Source organism: Lagopus muta, chromosome 2 (assembly GCF_023343835.1).
Source record: "Lagopus muta isolate bLagMut1 chromosome 2, bLagMut1 primary, whole genome shotgun sequence".
Taxonomy (NCBI): domain Eukaryota; kingdom Metazoa; phylum Chordata; class Aves; order Galliformes; family Phasianidae; genus Lagopus; species Lagopus muta.
Window position 1 is genome coordinate 87806763 of NC_064434.1, and position 20607 is coordinate 87827369.

The following is a 20607-nucleotide window of genomic DNA, read 5'->3' on the forward strand; positions in this document are numbered from 1 at the left end:
GCGTGATTTCTAGTGTACAGCATCTTGTAACCTGATAGGAGTAGGAGGGATGGTTTGCACCACTGGAAAGAGGACACGAGCTTTTTGATTTTTCATAGCTTCAAGGTTAAAACAATGTTTGGACATTCTCCTGAATATAGAAAGATTACTTCACTCATGCAAGTCATAAGACGGTTTGTGGGAAGCAAACAGATTTAACATAGTGTCAACACTCAGAGGTTTGTTGTACTTTCTTGAAATCAAAAATAAAAAATATGCATTAAAAATGTAGGAAACTCTTGACGTAAGTGCTTTTCAAACTACAGCAAGAAGTAGGAGGGAATTCATATTTTTTATAGTTTTTATGCCTTATTTCAGAGGACTTTTGAAGTATGGGTTAATAATATGAAAAGCCAGTGTTTCAAAACTCTATACTGTTAAGCTGTAAAATGGACATACGGCTTTCAAATACTGTAGGAAAACAGAAAAAAAAACAAAAAGACAAAAAAAAAAAAACAAAGCTGCTGGTGTTGATGAGCTGCATGCATCTTCCTCTTGCTTTTAATTTGTACAGCTCTGTGGCTGATGGTGCAGTTCACACCTGTTCTCTACATATGACCCCTTGAGTCTTTGATGCAATCCAGTCACTGCTCTTCAGGATAAGTAAAAACACGTTGTCTTTCTCTGTATGCAGTTATTGACTTGGATTTTCAGTTTCATTGCTTTACTTTTTAAATGAAATTTATCAGAAAGCTTAGTGCATCATGTTAACATGAATGGGTTTAATGGAAGAGCAGGGCACAGGAACAGCGATAAAAGCAAAGATATTGCAAGTTTATGTGTAATTTACATTCTTTTTGATAGAGAAGATTCTTTGTACAAAGCAAGGACTGCACTGAGTTGCCATTTTTAAGCTAAGGTGGACAGGGGCTGAAGTATGCCAGCGCAGCAGTGGCCTGGCCCATTGCCTGTGACACAGCTGGGTGCAGCAAGGGCACCCACTGGACCTGTTGGAGGTTTTAGGAGAAGCCCCATCTGGGCATCATCACCATAGAGCTGAGCAATTGGTAGGCGCTTGTGTGAAGTGGGGAGCAGAGGGCCCTAGCATAGGGGGAAAAGGCTCTGCTTGGGGTCAGGAGTAGGAGACTCAGAGTGAGCTGTGATACCACGAACAGTGCTGCAGTACTGCTAGGTGTAATACTGATGCACTTTTGGGGGAGGTTTAGTGAGAACAAGAATACCATTAGGAACTATGAAGTCTACCTCAGGCCAAAGTGAATTAATTAAAATCAGGGTGTTTCTTCATCCCAGCTGTATGGGAGTTATAGGGTCATGGCCTGAACAAATGATTGAGCACCCAGTGAAAAAGCATGGGCAACACAGGGAGCTCAAGTGCAAGCAATGCACTTGAGTGACCATAAGGTCCACTCCTCCTCACCATCACTTAAGGGTTAGCAGCTGAGGAAGAAGTATCTCTATTTGGAGATTGTGCTCTTCTTGAGGCTACCAGCCTTCAGAAAGGGTGAACCACCTTTTTTCTGTCCTGCTTTCTAAACTGAATCATGATGAATACCCTGATAGCCATGTTCCTGTCTTAGTAGAAGACACTGTCATCACCTTCCATTGCTGTACACTGCCTTTAACTTACACTCCATTGGTGAGAAGATTCATTTTTATCTTAATTATTTGGTATGTTTATTAATTTTCCTTAAGAAAAAAGGTTATATTTTGGTTGGTCAGTACATTTTATATGTATTTTAGCCATTTAATAGTAAAATAAGATGACCCAAAGTGTTTCAGATACACAAAGTACACAAAGTTTCAGATACTAAAAAGTACATTTTGTACTTTTATATACATTTTATATATATACATTTTAATATAAATTTTATATAAATTATTTCTTGAGGGATTTTTTTACTCATCTAATGACCAGACCGATTGAAACCTAACCCTGAAGAGGAAAACCTAATGCTGACAATAAAAACTTTGGTGTCTGAGTATGTACACTATGGGCAGGAGTGTGTAATAGCAAGAAGTAACTTGGTACCTGGGGGGGATCCTTAATAGCACTGAAGAAGTCAGTGGCACCTTCAGATATCTAGGACTGGCCAGAAAGTCTGTGGCTTGTGTCACTGAGGGATGTGGTGCTGATGGGTTGGTGGTCGGGATAGGTATTTTAGTGGTCTTTCCAATCTTAATGGTTCTGTGATTCTATTCTGCATCCTTGAGTTCTTTAATACTGGCTTTTCATTCTCTGCTACGTTCTGTTTGTGGGCTAGAAGAGGAAACCAAACATTGGTTTTAGATTCATAGCCTGTTTCCAATTTTTAGCTACTGTAAAAATAATAATAATCTTCCTGTATCTCCTAAGAAAGCTATAGCTGAAAATAATTTAGGACAGAAGTTACTCCTTTTCATGCTCAGAATCAAAAATAATTGCATTTCTAGTAGAAAAGTACTTAGAGCACATGTTCTCTCACATGATACTTTCATGATATTACTTGCTGCATTATTTATAAAGCTTGAATTGACACCCATAGCTACTGTTTTTATTTATTCAATTTCTAGTCTTATAAAATCATCACCCTTTAACGTATGAAGCTTCACAGCATGATTCAGTAAAGCAGCATTTCTATAAATTATTTCAGAAAATGCAGATGTTCAAGAAAGTCATCGTTTGTTTAAAATGTAAGAAGAACCAACTTATTTAAAAAGTAAGATGCATTAAAATGGAGCTTACATTCTAAAAAAATCATTTGAAATTCCTTTTGCTCCACTCCTAAGTCTTTGCTGCTCCCACTTCATGTCTCCTCCCTCTGCTGTGTGCAAATCTACTGCACTACAGCCTGTGCCTTCACCTCTTTTCTCCCTCTTTCTACCATGGAAGCAAGTTGTCACAAGAGCTGCTGGCTGCTTTTTCTCCACTAGGTGTATTTACTGAGTATATCTTGTCTTGATCTATATCTTGAGTATGTCTTGGTCTTCTACTGCACAGGCTTGCTTTAAATCATAAAATGCAAACTCGGCTATTTAAGAGGGTCTTTTTGAAAGGTGATTATCAGCTGTGGGTGTCAGATGAGAGATCTGGACTTACCGTGTACAGTCACATGGGGGAAAAATACCATCTGAATGCAGAGCTGGGTGAACTCTTTTTCCTTGCTTTGTACAACAGCTGCTATGTGCTGAGCTGCAAAGCCTGTCCCCAGGCAGCAGATCTGAAGTAGTGTGCACCTGAATTCATAACACTGGCAGAAGTTACCTCTTTTTCCCAGAAAAAGAAAATATAAGTTCCATTTTGAATTTTGTTATTATTGCAATGGTAGTTATTGAAAGATGATCTTGGTAGAGGTTGTTTCCATAGGCTATATTACCTTATTGCCCTCTGCAACCATTTGAAAAGAGGTTGTGGTAAGGTAGGGGGTCAGCCTCCTCTCCTGGGTAACAGCAATGAGAGGGAATGGCCTTGAGTTGCACTGGGGATGTTCAGGTTGAAGGTTAGGAAAAACTTCTCTAAAAGAGTAGTTGGGCATTTGAATAGGTTGCCCAGGGAGGTGGTAGAATCACCGTCCTCAGAGATGTTCAAGAAACACAGTGATGTGATATTTAGGGACGTGGTTTAGTGGGCAATATTGGTGGCCAGTTGAGAGTAAAAACAAGATAACCTTAGAGGTCTTTTCTGACCTTAATGATCCTATGATCTCCTGAAAGTTGCTTTTTTCTTTGCTGAAGCGCTGTCTGTTAGTTCTGTTGGTGTTCTGGGGTTGGTTTGTGCTGGTGCATGTCTGTATTCAGCAAAAGCATAGGAAGGCTGGAACTGATTGTTTAGGAGAGCCTGGAGGCGATTGCTCCTGCCACCTCTGAAGATCCTTTAATGTGAAAAGAAGATTGGAAATATCAGGGAGAAAAGTCTCTTAATGGAAATTCTGAGAGCATGGCAGAGAAGTAAATCTGTGTTGCTGTGTGGTTTTTAGCTGAGTTGAGTGTTTTGTGTCCACAGTGAAGGTGAACCTGGGTTCAGAATATTTAGTGTGTTTATGTTTTTCAAATTTTCTGCACTGCTGTTTCTTGATCAGTGGCAAACAGAAGCTATAAATGAAATTCCAAAGAGGATGTGGGTTTAGGTTCTTAAAGAATGATTTGTTATTTTTTTTCTAATCCAAAAGTACTTCAGATAACTGAGAAGCATTCACTGAGGCAAACATTCACTGAGGCAAACCCCTGCATACAGGGGAGCTGGTAGCCAAGGCCAGCACATCCAAGGGATAGGCTTGCTTCTCTTGTGGCCCACTGAGTTCTGATGAGGCATCCTTTGACAGCCTTATAGCCTACAAAGTAAGTCACCATGCCTTTCAAAAATTCCGTGGCTTTCTAATCATTTCCCATAGGATGAGTTGCAAAATAGTGAGATTTCCCACCTGCTAGTTAAAGAGATACCGAATAAGAACTGATGGACAGTATAATTTCAAACAAACATGTGCATCTACCTACGTATTTCTGTATGTTTGCACCCTGAGCGCTTATTCATGCTGAAATAAGACTGCGTACTTTTTTCTTACAGTGAAATTAGGAGAAGACTGATGACTAATATTAATGTTTTTGTATCATACTAATCCTGGAAGAGATGGAATTAATGTATTATAAACTGGGTCAGGAGAACCTGAGATTTCTCACTACAAGGCTGCTGAAGTTTTACTTTTTTATTGTTGCTTTCAGAGATTTTACTTCGCATCAATGAAGGAAGTCCTGTTTTCATCTGGTTTTGATATGTAAATATTATCGAGCTGACTTAACATAGGTGTAAACTGTACTGGAGTCTGAGCTGAACCTTTGTGTTGGGGCAGAGTCTTAAAGTTGATAGATGGTTTCTGTGGTACTTGAGGCTACCATAAGCCAGTTCACAGACACATCCCTCACAAGCGTTCATCAGCCATAAACATATGGATGTTTTTAAATAGGCTAGAGTCAGCACAATGTGGAAAGTGGTGTTTATCCTCCTGCTCTCCCTGCTCCATTTTGTTGTTTTGCACTCTTCTCTGGACATGACGGCTTGACTGTATGGTCCTGCTTTTGAGATAGTTTCTCTTGTGCTACCTGCTTTATGCACAGTCCCTCCTGCATTTGTTTCTTATCCCACCTCAGTTGGTCCTTGTTAAAGCCTGTTGCTTAGTTTGGGCTTCCTCCCAGTGGACTTCCACCCTGCTGCTATGTTTGTCAGTCCCGGTTGGGATGTGTGTAATGTGCTGCAGCATTGGCAGACAGGCAGCAGTTAAACAGGCTGCTGCAGCTTGTGTACAGGCAGCTGCTGAGCTTGGCAGTCCCTGCAGATCTTGTCCTCCAACTGGGTCATTCTGCAGTAGGTGGCCATTTCTCCTCTTTGTTACTCATTGATGTGAAGTCCCCCAACAACTGTTACAAGCACGTCACTTTTCTAGGGTGGGCATCAACATTTCAGATGCTTTCAGGTAAGTCCCCAAATTACTGAGCGCTTATGAATTCTGCCCGAGTTGCTGAGAGTGAAGGTCACCACATAACCAATGGCATCAACACCAGGAACTTGGTCCTATTTCCATTAAGATGGGTGGCAAAATCCTCACTGGTTTTGTCAGCACCGTTTTTAAATGTCTGGATCATCTCTACCTCAAGAGATCACAATATTTAAATCTGAGCTTATAGTGTCATATGAAAATTTCATTAGGAGCTTATCCCAGCTACATCGAAACATTTAGTATGGTCTTTGTCTATCTTGCATACACCTTCACTGCCTTAGGAAGCACTGTGAAGGTGGTGATGTAAGAAATCTCCACGCAGTGTGGCTGTCTCAGAATGCTTGGTTGAGGTAAGCTGCACGCTGAATTTTATACAGCATGCACTTGATACACTTGCTGCTCTGCACTAGGCTGAAGATCTATTGCCTGGCTCAAAAATGAGTCCAACTTTTGTCACATCAATTCACTGCGGGAAGCGGCTGTTTTCAGCTATTGAGCTGCTTCAAGTTGTGCAGTGGCACTAGTGCCTTTGTCACGTAAACAGTTCAATGCATATTGCCTTTTATTCCGTGTCACGCTGCAAAACAAAAAAAATCTAAGGAGCCAAAAGCTATTTTATACTTGACAGCAGCTTATAATGAACTGTGCTTCCTGGGGGAAAACTACCGACTCCCTCTTGGTGTAAGGGACAGAGGCTAGCTGTAGTTAGAGAGCTGTAATAATTAAGCTCTGGCCATCACACATAGGGGGAAGTGGCTCTGGGGGATACAGAGTAACTTCAAAATGCCAAATTTCTCAAGAACTAACAAATGCCTGGAGTTTGTCTGGGATTTCTCAGGAGGACCATGATTCAAACAGGGAAGAGACAACAGGCTGTCTAGCTGGTGCTGGGTTTGACATTTCCAATTCATATGCTTGGGGCCATACCTGTGCAAGGGCATCTCTGCAAATGCAGGAACACCCACAGGCTGTACCAGCAGGACATCTGGCATAAATTCCTGCTTCATACCGGTTCAGTATAGCTCTTCACTGGGTAGAAACAGCATGTAATGGCAAGGATGCTCTTGTGACTGCTACCTGTAATGTCACGTAGAACAGGGCTTGAATCTTACCATAGTGTAAACTGATATGTGGAGTTTAGTTAAAGGGGAAATATAGCTTTACTAGAGTGTTTGATATCATTTTGCTGCTGAAGAGTCAAGTCCCAGGGCCTGCGAGAGTACCCATTCCTCCTTCGAAATGTGCTTCTTCACAGCACTGCTTAGGCACCAAGTTCTCTGGGTGCTCATGAACAGAACCTGCCTGCACAGAAGGCAGAGCCAGAAGTGGTTCCTCAGCAGGAACCTTGCTGCTTGAGCAGGCAGTGAAGTTTTCAGCAATAGCAGTGCATGCACTGCATTGTAAATAGGAGTTTCCATGAATTAGGCGTATCTTGATTTGTGTGACCTGTGCCATGTTTAGAAAGGTCATGTCCTTGTTTAAAAAGCCATGATGGCTTACAGAAAGGCATCATCTTTACACTGCAGTAAGCATTTCTGAACAGTCTCAGTAAAGCTGGCTCCTGCTTTAGAGACAAATACACAAACTTTATCTTTTTAAGTAACATTATTGCTGATGAAAGGCTGTGAGATGAAAACTAGAGAAACTAAGAGACAGCTAGCATTTACCTGCTTTGACAGTCTGAAGGAAATGGCAAAAAGTATCATGTAAGAACAAATTGCTCTTACTGCCCCATCCCCCTTTTTCCCTCCAGGATTGTCTGTCCTAATGTATGTGTCTGTCATGCACAGGTTAGAGTGCTTCATGACGCTTTAGGCTTGCTTTCCTTCCTTTGAAAATCTGCCCTCAGCTTTACTGCTCAGGTAAAAGGGAGTTATGGGATGTCCTCAGCCCTCCCAAGTCTCTGGTGCCTCTGGAAACGTTAAGGACAGGCTGTAAGCATTTGTGGGATGTATTTGGTTTAGTTTCTGCCAGCCAGACAATTCTGGAAAATCTGATATACTTCTAATAGTGCTGGGCAGAAATGAAATCTAGGTGTGGGAGAGCTCAAGCCACGTGTACAGAAAAACTGTGCTTCTTGACTCTAAGAGAGCAATAGAGCAGCAGCTGAAGGAAGCAGAGAGCAGAACCCAGCACTCGTTCAGCATTTCCCTTTGGGAACCTGATCCACTGTAATTTCTGCTCCAGCAAATGCAATGGGCACTGCTGCTACAACATGGTGTGTAGGCACTACTGTTAGTAACTGATGTTACTGGCCTCTAACAAAACAGATGCAAAGAATACCGACTGCATGCACACATGTCACGTATTAATATACTAAGTCTTGACTGTGATTGTGAAGCTATATTTTTTTTTCCTGCTCATACTTCACACTACTGACAGTGTTACAGGAAGCATCTATCACTTCATTTCAGTGCAGGCACAGTAGCATAAAAAACAACTGCAAATGTCTGCCGACAGCAGCCTTCCTGTACTTCTGTTACAGCAGCAGTGCTGACCCATCGGTTCCCATGAAACTGAGACTATAGCTATAGCTAGCCAAGGACGTGCACTTGATGAACATTTTAGTCACTGAAGCTAATGACATCAAGAGCCTGTATTATATATAGTACTCTGCCAAATTTCTGCTGGTTTTGAAGATGACAATTGCTTCCATGGCAATTTTTATATGATTCAAAATTAAGGTATAGTCCAAACAGATATCCGTTAATAATGTTGGTTATTTCCTTAGGAGACAGTAACATTTACTTAACGTTTTGGGGTTTTTTTGTTTGGTTTTTTTTTGTTGTTGTTGTGTTGTGTTTTTTTTTTTTTTTGCAGAGAGGTTCTTGCATCACATGAGTTCTGCAAGAGTAATTTTGTTAATAATTCAGCTTTATGTACTGCTGTCTTCATTAAAGAAGTTGGCAGCATTTGTATTTAATGTTCTGCTAAGCTTGATTGAAATGTAAGATTACATCCAGTTAGATCTCTGAGAGGGAAGGTGGTAAACTGATTCTGTATTAGTCAGATTTAAATTCATCTACAGTAAAAGTATTGGTCAGCTTGTACCATATCTACAGCTCCACTGTAGACTAACTTCAGTCTTTACTCTGGAAAAAGAGATGAGCATAATTAGCTCTGAAGGAAGGCTTGAAAGGCTGGACCTTGTTTTTACCACATATAGGCCACACTTGTTAGCAGCAATCACCTGTATAAGTTGATCGTTTTGGGTCTCTTTCCATGAATAACTGTTGGTATCTGTTCTGCATGTGTGGGTGCGTGTGCAGGTCTAAGCCACAAGGCAAGCTGAGCCACCTCAGGAGTATCCTTGCTGCGTGAGGCTCACAGGCAGTGGGCAAGTTTGTGTTAATTCACAAGCAGTGAGGGCTCCATTTGTTTTCACTCTTCAGACTAAACGCAGCCACCTGAGATTTGAAAAAAATGTATCATCACTGAATCTTTTTTCCTTTCTCCTTTTCGGAAAGCAAGTATTGTTTTACAAGAGATCCTGAGTGTTTTACTCTCCCATAAAATACTTGTTTAGGACCATCTGTTGTCAAATGTAGTGTACAGTGCTCATTTTCTAACTGGACTGTTAGATGAGAATTGATGAGTTAAGCAAGCCTCTTAGCACTTCTTTTTAGTGACCAAGGAATCTGTCCAAATTCATGAGTTTGACTCTCGCTTCCTGGACCATCTTTTCCATGTCACTGATTCCCTCATTCACTTCTCATTCCACCTTCTGATGTTTCTTTCTCCCTGTTGGAGATTCACGTAATTGTTTTAACTATTCAATCTTATTTGTTTCAGAGCCTTTGTTTAGAATAATGACAATGAATTTGAGTCATCCTTCTATTTCTATCCTTCTTATTTACTATGCTGTAATACTTCCAATATCAAATCAAACTGGAGAGGTGCCACTGCCTGTCTGATATCCCACCCAACAATTACAACATCTGTTGCAGTTTGGGTTAGGATTTAAAACAAATTAAGCTCCATCACTCTCTGAAGAACAGAAAACAATTTACCATTCTAAAGCCATAGAAGATACAGGGACTTAAGCAAAAGGGGATGTAGATATGATAGAACATTGATAATGACCTTGGTCCATCTGCCAGGGTAATTTTCCTGTCTCGGTAATGTAATGTGTTCAAATATAATTTAAAGGTCATCAAGGACGCAAGTCTAAGACTTAAGCAGAGTTTCTGACCAAAGTATTAAGTAATGTGTTTGACTTTTCCTTTAAGGAATGGATGAAGGATTCTGCCAATTGATAAATTTCTCTTATTTAATCAGGCTTCTTTGTTATGACAAACTTGCAACGAGAGCTGAGTCCTTCACTTGAGTGCAATACTCAGTGAAACACTAAAGGGCAAAGGAAGGTCTTTTAGCCATAGTTATCTTTGAATTCTTCAGTAAAGTGAACACTGAGCCAAATCCCAATGAATAATAATTCTCCAAAGGGGAACACAGGGTTATCTGAGCAGCCTTGGTCTCCACAAAAAAAAACCAAACAAACAAGAAGTGAGAGCAGACATGAAGATAATGTCATTCACTTTGGTAAATTTTATCCAAAAAGCTGAATTTTCAAAATCTGTACTGGGTGTGCCAGTATCCATTCAAAAGGTTTTTGGAAAGAAATGAGTGAGGCTGAAGAAACAGATTGTACACTGGGCATTTCCTGATAGTCCAGTGTACAATCTGTTTCTAGTAAATAAATAGTAAATAACCAATAAAATAAGAGGATGCTTTTCTCTTTATGCATCCATTTTCTATGGCAAAAATCAGTTGCATAAAGTGACCACATATATATTTCTTTTAGAAGCACCTCCATTTCATCCATAATATGTAGTTCAGTGTGAGAAATTCATTTTTAGTAATAATTTATATAATACCAATAGAAAATCCAACTGAAATGAAAGGGATAAAGTAGGAAGTGGAACGCTTTCCTTTCTGTTAGGTATTCTGTTGCCAAAGAAAAGGACATTAATCTCATTGTCAGGAGCAGGAGTAATAGTGTGTTCAGAAGAAAAGCTTCAGAACAGCAGCTATATTCCCCCTCCCAGCAAGTGTATCCTTTGGATCTTCTCCAGTTAATCAGTTGAACCGATGGACACCTTGAAATCTTCACTTGGCACTAGGCTTTCGCCAATGTAACAAGGGTTGCCAACCTCTAGCTTAATGTAGTCCCAACTACAATTAATCTCATGCACATTTTTACTGCAGCCACTACAAAATCACGGATACCCCTTTTGTGAGTTTGTTTCCTATGACTTGCCTTCCTTCTGCTGCCCACAACAACTAGGTGGGTCAAATCTGATAAGGTATTTTCTTCAAGTTTTAGAACATATCATTTTCATATTTCTTGTGTGTATGGGAACTGCTGAATCATGGCCTGAGCCTCTGATTGACCAACTGAGGCAAGCAATGAGTCAGCCCTGGGAGCTCAGGTGAAGGCAATTCACCTGTGCTGCTGGGAGGGGTGGAGCCTGGCTCCATCTCTCCTAGACCCATTTAAGAGCTAACTAGCAGTGAAGAAGGATGTCTTTCTGGAGATCCCTCCTTTGGAGTCTTACAGCAAGCCCAAGACAAGGGTAAGCACTCTATCTGTTCTCTTCTGGTATAATAACTTGCTTAGCCAAACTCTCTGAAATATTTCATAATGATAGCATCTGTATATTCATTGATTATACATCTGTATATTCATTGATTGATTCATTGTGCTGCCCCAACAACGTTATCTGTATTAGGAAAGTTCTTTGGGTCATGTATTGACCCTAAAGCTGATACTAGGAATGAGGTCAACAGACTGATAGGAGCTTTGATCTGTACAGCTATTCCTCAGGTGGTCGTCCTCCCAGAGCATGTTCCATCTCACATCAGAACTGCATGCTGTCACATGAATGTGGTGAATATCTTGCTTCAGCATGGGCTTTGTGCGTGCCCTGCCAGCCCTCTGTGACCTCCCATAAGGTGTTTACTCACCTGGTGCTTTAGTTTCTAAGCAGTAATGTAAGAAGGTATGTTCTTTATGTGTGCTGATTTGAAACAAAGATGTCTGGAAGTACTCTGGGCACACTGAGATGTGGCATTCATGAATTAGTCACAAATTATATTTACATGACTAATCTGTGTGGTCACACCATCACATGGGAACTGTGATCCAGCTCTGTTATACTGGATCCTTGAGCTGATAGGATATTGCCTAAATTAATTGATTATTCTGGCAGTGTGGTTGATCCAGTAAAGAAAGGAAGCATGCCTAATGCAGAAAGGCTTACAGAAATGGATATTTAGAGGGAGTTGTACATATGGAAATTTGTCCTCATTTCTTCCTTTGTGTTCTCCTGTTTACAAATGGAAATGACTGCTTCATTGCCAGTTCTCATTATACTCCTCTCCCGTGAGGTGCAAAATGAGGACTAGGAAAAATCCTGCTGCTGCAAGGGAATGAAGCCTTGGGTCTGCCATCGGGGCTGGGGACAGGGGGACACTAGCAAGGCCAGCAGGATCCTGTCCTCTCCAGCATGGCGCTACCCCAGCATGCTTTGGCATGGAGAGCAGAGCAGTGGTGGCATGCGCCCAGCTGGGCTGGACAAGGTGGGGGTGGTGGCTGCTCTGGGGGCCCCTTATAAGGCTGATCGGTGTGGTGTCCTCATGGCTCTGGCATCCATACAGGTTTCATCCATCTTGTGATGAAGCAGCTGAGCAGATCCACCCCATCATGAGCCCCTTGAGGCTAATACCTATTTGCTTATTCCATGTCTGTACAGCTGATTTCAATTTATCTGTTCTTGCTTTACACCAACAACAGACATGAACAAGGTAAAGTGGCAGAGACAAATGAGTCACAGAAGCATTGCTGCGTTACATGCCTGGACAAAGAGACAAGAAACAAGTTGAACGCTATGGAGCTGATGTATATAAATGGGTCACTTGTTTCTTTGTGACAGGGACGTGCTTGCATGTTGGCTTTTAGCAAGATGAGTATATTAACACTATAAGCAATCTTGTTAAATGTTTGCAGTGCTGCTACTATTAGATTAAATAGAGGAGCAAAGGTGGGACAGCCATGTATCAGATAGCGCACTAAGATTTGATCTTTCCATGTGCTTCCTTGACCCACTGGTGTTAGCCAGGAGCATTAAGCTGCACTTTGTTAAATAAGATAATTGAGGTATTGGCACCAGTTTTTTGAGCAAGACACAGCAGTACTGTTTTACTTGGTTGTATTCTGATGAAAAGGAGCTGGTAATTACGGCACTTATTTTCTTGTACAAAATGCAACATCCAGCTAAGGACATCCCTGAAAACAAAAGCTAGTAATATTTTAGAAATCAAATTATTCCTATGTAGCTTTGCTCCACCAGTACAGTTATCTAACCTGCAAGGAACATTGTGAGTGGTCCCATCCAACAGCATTTTAGGAAGATTTCTTAAAACCTGAAAGCAAGGAGAGCAGCCAGCCTATAATAACAACACTGGAAATTGTCACGAGCATTCTCTGAGCAGATTACAAAGACAAGGGAGTGTTTTTACATTCAGTGAGGGGCTTGGGCTGACAGACTCATTTTGATCTTGGCTACCAAATTGGTATGGAACTCACTCAGGTTTGCTTTGATTGAAATTCCTTCCCTCAAATGGGCTCCTACTGATCCCAGGAGAGCTAAGAGGGGCTCAAGAAGCAAGCATCCTACCATTGGCAGTGCTGACAGATGCTGCATGGGAACGTAGCTTCCTGGGTATTTCTCATCCATGTTTTCTGTCACAGTAAAGGGTTTGCTAGATTTTGATTCAGATGTGCTTCAAGCTTGTGCAACTCATATAGGTAGATCTGTATTACCTGGTACTGTCTGGGCTCTGCGTCACAGAGGCATGCTTCCAGTTCACAGAGCAAGGAATGAGATATTTCCTCCCTGAATTCACTAGATGTTTTCCTAAAATCCAGAATGTATCTTAGAATGTACAAGTTAATTGTCTAATTATGACCTTAAAATAATGTTAAGGCTTTTTCATTACTTCAGATGATCTTGATGGTGGACTAACAAACCTTTACCCGTGAAGTATCTGGAACTGAACTATTTTACTGATAATTTTTGTATTTAGTTGCTATGATTATATGGGCTGCAGCAGACTCAGAGTGGCTGTGTGTGTGAGAGGTACAACATCAGGTCTATCAAAAAGGGGCCACCTATGTATGGTTGTACAGTTGGACTAGATGATCTCAGTGGTTTTTTCCAACCATAATGATTCTATCATTCTGTTTATGGCCCTTCTTCTACAGTTAACTCTTATATTATAATTACATTTCATGCAGTATGTCACCACTGTAATGGAAATTGTTGTCAGTGTCTTTTGATGGCTGATTGCCACTTTCAGGTGACATTGTCCTTCCACAGCTGTGTTCATTAACAGCTCTATGGCTCTTTTCTTTGTCCTTTGGTGATATTGTGAAAACAAGACACAAGTGGAAGTGAAATAACTTCACAGAGTCTGAGGTCAGCAACATTGAAATCACCTTAGTTCTGCTTGATTGATTGTGGCTTGATAAGCAGTTGTGAGATTGCTTGATTACCTTATGCACTTGTATTCCTTAAGATGTTTGAATTTCTGTTACGTGAGGACTCAATTCACTGTTCTCACTTGTAGTACTATGTTTTACACTGGTATAGCAATTATCCCATACGTTGTGTTCATGTAAATTACCTGTGTACCATCAGCCCTTCCCTTACTGTGTGAAGCTTTAATAGGTAACAATTTTTGTTATGCAGAACATTTTGTACAAGAGCTCGGTGACAAGAAGTTGCAGTCTGTATACTTCTAGCATAGCTGGTTGGAAGTAGTTGTCAAATTTGTCACACTACTTGCTTTCTTATTCTTAACACTGTGAGAGACAAGGCAGTGCAGCAGAATTGCTCATATATGGTTCAGGAACATGACTGATTTTGTGATGAGAAAAGAAAACTGCAGATTAAAGATTCTTGCAAGTAGAAAGGACAGAGAATAATTCATCCTTAAATAATACTTCTTAATAAAAGAATTATTATTTTATTCATCATTTAAGCATCTTACATTCATGACTGTTCCAGGAGATCTTAGTCAGAAATTGGGTTGGGAAAATGAATTATAGCACTTCACCTCTTTACGCAAATATTGTCTTTGCTGGTGACTGATAATATATCGGAATCAGTGGTTTAAATGCATTTCCCTTGAGAGCTTTGATAGGACTTGATTGCTCAAGAGATCTCTAGCACTTGGTCTTGAAGACTACAGAAGGAATGCTGCTGAATGCAAAATGTTGACATGCAAACCTAGATTCTAGGAAGGAGACCCCTAATTAGATCAATACAGAAAGCATCATGAAATTCGGGTTCTTGTAGAAGGGAGGTTAACTTGCCTTTCTGCTCAGCCTCTTTCTTTGCATGCTGTGGGTTTCTCTGCTCAATGACAGACAGACGCTCAGTACTCAGCTCAGGCTTGTGCCAGGCAGCACCGTTCCCAGCTCTGCCCTTGGGACGTGTCTGTTCTCTGGGGATTTAGCTCTTTGTTCTTGCACTTCATTGTCCATCGGCAACAGAAGGAGGCTCTCTGCTCTGACGTTTTGATTGCTGTCTATAATGCCGTCAATGAATAATTTGCTAGTGTATTCATTCGGTGTTCACACTGTATTTCAGGAGATTATTCTGAGAATGCTTGAACAGGCATTTGAGGATGAGCTCAGAGTTGTCCTGTTGCACAGCAAGGCAGGTATATTACTCAGAAATGTTTTCACTGCGTAACACTTCAAACAGGCAGCTCTTCTGCCTTGCTTCTAGTGAAAATGTGTCTTTATTGACGGTTGCACTTTTTGAAAGCTTGTGTTCAGAAAGAGAGAGCCCAGCAAAAGTTCCTATTTTGTTTGTTTCCACTTCGTGTTAGCTGTGAGCAGTTCTCAGATAAAGACCTGGGAGGAGAAGGAAGGTCACTTCTAGTTCATATGCTTCTAGCTTATAGATTCACCTCTTGTTAATCTGTAAACTAAAGCTGTTTGATTTTTCTTTTCCTTTCCCATGATCACTTGTGGCAAAAAGATTCTGCCTGGCACTTTTAAACTGTTTTTTTGTTGTTTTTTTTGTTTGTTTGTTTGTTTGTTTTTTAACTCTAATTCAAATGCAACAGTTGCACTAGTAAGGTTCTTCTGGTTTGGGCTGAATTACCCCAGGTTACCCAATATGCTTCAGACCAGGATCGTTCCATAAAACATCTAGCAATGCAGAGTGAGGTTACCAACATTCCTGTGCTCACATCAGGTGACATGCAAGGAGAACTAATGCCCCTGATTTAGGTTATACAGCATCTGGAGAGCTGCTTATACCATGGTTGGATATCAGTGATGTTTTGCCTCCAGACACAACATGGAGTACCTGTTCAGGCAGGCATCTTCTGAACGGATAACTGTATCCACACATTTACTAGCATTTGTAAGCAAGAACACTGGCAGGTTTGTTTTTTTTTTTATTTCATATGCATACTTTGTGCAATGCAAATGGTTTTGGCGTCATTGAATTGTTTTATAAAGCACCCCTGGGTGCTTTTCAAAGCAGTAACCCTGTCCTTTGAGCTTCCTATTAAGTTGTTTAGCTAATCTGATTGAATGTGTGTGTGTGTTTAGCATGTTTTCTGCTCGGATTGAAGCTGAACGTGTTACTTGTATGTGAGAATCCTTGCCAGCACACAACTTTCCTTAGTGCCATCAGGTATACAGGCAAAATGATTTTCCCTAAGGTGACGTGTGGTTCCACTCTCTCTGTAGGAATGCAGAAAAGTCACAGCTTTTGTGATCTCTATCTGTTCTTCCTGTATCTTCTAAATGAAACCTGTTTGCATTATGACAGTGCTAAGAGACTACAGCTTTCTGCTCTCGGCAGTGCTGATTTTTGAGTCCAGTCATCCTGCACTGCAGATGATGCTCTTTATTACCTCTCCATTTTCAGTTTTTCTCAGCAGCAGTAACTGTCTGAGTTTCTCCTCAGACAGTCTGAGATGTAAGCATTCTCCAGGATCATATAATTTAAAATTCACATAAGCAAGCTACTATGTAATGCATTTGTTCATATCCTTAGCTGGAAAGTGTTTCATGTCTACTGAGAAGGAAGCTTTTGTGGTTAAAGCCAATGTACCTGAGTGAGGTTGAGGTCTTGACCTGGCAGTTTGCTATTTTGTGCTTTACAGCTTTTGAGTCACCCTTACAGCACTTCCTTGGCTTCCCTTTTAGATACCTCCTGTTTTACAGTGATTTTCCTGAACATTTGGACTTCTAGACAAAAAGTGACTAAAAGTCTATGACAATTAGTAAAGTTGGCCTGGAGTCCCCAAGCTGGTCGCCTTTGGCTCTACTCCCAGCTGTGCTCCAGTGTGGATGGAGGGGAAAGGTGTGGGAGCTGTCCTTCATCATGGCAGTGGTGCAACTTTGTCTTCTTCTACACAAGCTGAAAGCAGCAGAGAAACAACAAGGCCATGTTTTATGTTAGGTCTTTGTTTGCCATGTGCATTCTTTCGCAACTTAATTCACTGTCCTCTATGTACTGCATTTTACCTCACCATGCTTGTAGTTACTCCCAAATGCACGTGTGGAGCTGATTTGATGTCTTTGGCTTGAGTGCTTCCACAGAGCAGTCAAGAAATTGAAGTGAAATTCTGTGCACTTGGTCTTTGTTCCAGGCCAGTTCATTATCAGCAGAAGTTTCTGTCTAGGTAGCTGAACTATAAGTAAGTACACAAATAAAATGCTTGGTAGTAAAAGCTCCTACATGAGGATAAGGCTATTTGCAGACTATAATGCCTAAGATGGCCGTTAAATGGGAAAGCACCACAGTTGAATTTAAACATGTGAATCATAAAAATTAGCAGCCCCTTCAATTTAAACCCTAGAACCGGCAGCCTTAATTAGCCTTTAGGCTAAGCTTCCAAGTAATTAAACTTGTGCTGGATTTGAGAGGAACAGCTCCAGGCAGTAGTGCAGGCTCCCGTGTTTGAAGGCCTATCCTCAAATGTGCATTATAAAAATAATTAAAAAAATAAGTGTATCTGCAACTTGAGGAGATTACAAAGAATTAAATAATATGAAGACTGTTTCCCTGACTAAAGCCTTTTCTACAGCATGGTGCACACAAAGTCTTCTAATGACACTGCTCAAGAACAGAGACAGTTGAGAAATTGCATTTCTAACCACTGGAAGGACAGACTAGGGAGCTTAGAACATTGCCAGCCCAGGTCAGCAGAGCATACAGAGGTTAATCTCAGTGATTGGGATGCACTACAGTTGGGCAATTATAACATGTTAATAAATTTTCCATCAGTTAATTATGCTGCTGTAACTTGTCCTGTGCCCCTTGCCATGGCACTGGGCACCACTGGCTCTTTTTCTTCCTTCAGATAAATATGAACATTGATGATATACACACAGAGCCTTCTCTTCCCCATTATATATTTAAGGGGACGTATATATGAAATATATTTTTATATACGTAATCATGAAATCTAACTTGAGTGAACTGCAAATATTTCCGATACTTCCATGATTGCTTCTGTTTTTTTTTCTTTACACCTGGGACTGGAGTTGTTTACTAACATGGGTTCCAGTTCAGTAGAGATTTCTTAATTCTATGGCTTTATTGAATGAATGTTTAAATTATTTAAACTAGAAAACAAAGGCAGTGCTTGGCTGTTTTTCTGCACATAATCAAAAATGCCCATTCTCCTGTCTAGGTTAAGTGTGAGTAAGGGAAGTGAATTAAAAGGAATTAGAATGTGGAGGGACTTCAAAGCAATCTGCAGGAGAGCCCCTCTGCAAGGGTAGGTAGTTTTGCTGTTTATCTTCTGGATGCTTTATTTTGAAGGGTGTATTGTAAAGCTTCAGAATATCCTTCATAAATAAGTGTTTTTACTTGAAAATTATCATTCCTTTCATATTCTGATTTAGTACCTTCAGAACAGGAATGAACTCTGGGAGAAACAGAAATAAGCATACATTATAACACAGTATTACCCAGCGGCCCAGCATTACGTAGGGCTGCATTTATTATGCTCTGTGTACACAGTAGCTGGAAAACATGATGCATGTTTTCCCGTGGAACAATTCTGCATAAGCCAATTGGATCAGCTCTGTTGTGCTTTGAAGATACCAGTCCCACATCTGCATGTTGAATGCTAATAACATCTGAAGATAGGTTTTTTCCATATCATTTTTCCAACCTCCTAAAAGAGGCAAGTGGTTGTCAGCCTGATCTTACTAGGCAGTCCTGCCCTAACAGGTAGCAGTGGCACACCTGGAAGTGAGAAACACCTGAAATGAACATTAAATTAAAAAAATACTAATACAGTATTTGTCTTCTGCTTCAAATGTTGGACCAGATAATAATAGGTTTCTTTCAACTGACCTCGAGTATGGAATGTGTTGTTTTTTCTGAAAATGGAAATGAACTCATAAGGATATTAGCAAGTGCAAGTAAGAGGCCTTGTCCTCAAATGCTGGGTTGATGTTGTTTTTTATCATGCCTGACAAGTCAGTACCTGTGCTGCTTCCTCCCCACAGTTCCTCCCCACAGTTCCTCCCCACAGTTGTGTCTTCTAAATGCTCCTTTATGGAATGGAGGCTCCAGTGTCCTGTCACAAATGAAGATCTCTTCAAGGACAGATCTTCCCAAGTGCAAGGCTTATAGAAACTTACATACTTCCAAATCAAAGTCAGATGTATGCCCTTGAAGTCAAGCTTTTCAAATGGAGAACTTCCTCTGGCTTTTATTGATTTAATAACTACTCTGTACTTTAAAGACTGTGTGACCAAGTTGTGTCTAAAAACAGCAAGTGGGACAATTCTGTACATGTAAAAATGCCATTACTGTGCCTTTTTCTCTTACCTCTCGCAGGCTGAAGTCAACACAGTGTTGTTTTCCTGTGCTCATGTATTTTGTGGTAGTTGGAGAGGCCCAACATGTTGCTGGCAGGCTTCTTTTACATTACTGTATAGTAGATTAGCTGTGTGTGACAGCACATTGTCTCCTACCTCTCTGGGACTGGGAACTTCAGGAGGAGGCTGTGTGATAATGTGCTACAGGTAGCACAGCATTCATGGTATTATTTACAAAGAAATTTGTATTTGAGTTTAGTGAAACAATGTACCTGTGTAAGTGAAGAGCTTGGTTGTGATTCTGCTACTGTTTGTCACCAGCATTCCTTTGTTAAAAACCCTGCTGTCGGTGCAGGTAATCCAGCATGGCTGGATTTGCAAATTGGACAAGAATTTGTTCCTAGATACACAAATAGCACGTGTTAATGAACACTAATTCATCTTTACACAAAAAAGTTGTAAAATCCGAGTCATCTCATGATGATCTCTCTTTAAGCTTTCAAGCCTAAATTCAAGTTACTGCTGGTGGTCAACAGATTATAAGATGTAGGGTGGTATGTGACTTGTATTCCAATAAGAAGTAACCAAGTTAGTTAGGTTTGCCTAAGTTTAATACTTCATTTGGCCCTTGCAGTGTTGCTTTCTAAAGTGCATTCCTATTTATATGATTTTGTAGAAAAACACAGATCCAGAACGCAGATAATTTGAAGAATGTTACAGGGTAGATGGCAACTTCTATTTGAGGATGCAGTGACTTGGGTGATAATGTAAAGCTGAAGAGCCACCAGAAGGAAGATCCCTTTGAGTTGTGATTTGAGGGTAAGAGCAGAATAAGGGAGACCAACATCATTTTCTTCAGTCTTTTCATTAAGTTTGTGTTCTGTTTTGTGACGGATAGAGGTGAAAACAGTTGGAAGAGCCCCTGCTTGCTTTCAGCTCTCCTTGGGCCACTTTTCAGATGTGGATGCATTCATGCAAGTCTGCATGGCATGAAACTGAGTTAATCCAGGTCTGTGGAGAAGCAGAACATAGAACAACAAATATCCCATATTGGAAGTGACCTACAAGGATCACGGAGTCCAACTCCTGGCTCTGTGCAGGACCACCCAAAAAACAAACCCCACTCTGTGCAGCTCCTTCTAGAACAGCTGTGGGAAGAACAAATTTAAATATATTCTTTTCCCTCTCCCATAGTAGTGGATCACATCTTCCCTCTTCTTTTCAGTTTAATTAGATCAGGAGTAGATAATCTGCTGGATGCAGTCCCTT

General features: G+C 40.6%; 1 protein-coding gene and 1 long non-coding RNA gene across 2 annotated transcripts in view; both read left to right on the top strand.

Moving 5' to 3' along the window:
* The window catches only part of HHAT (hedgehog acyltransferase), a 147004-nt gene that overhangs the window by 122476 nt on the left and 3921 nt on the right, over positions 1–20607 (top strand). The window lies entirely within an intron of this gene.
* Positions 11001–19680, top strand: LOC125689291 (uncharacterized). The gene is made up of 3 exons (XR_007375170.1): positions 11001–11044; positions 18198–18284; positions 19037–19680. It is a non-coding gene; the product is annotated as an uncharacterized LOC125689291 (long non-coding RNA).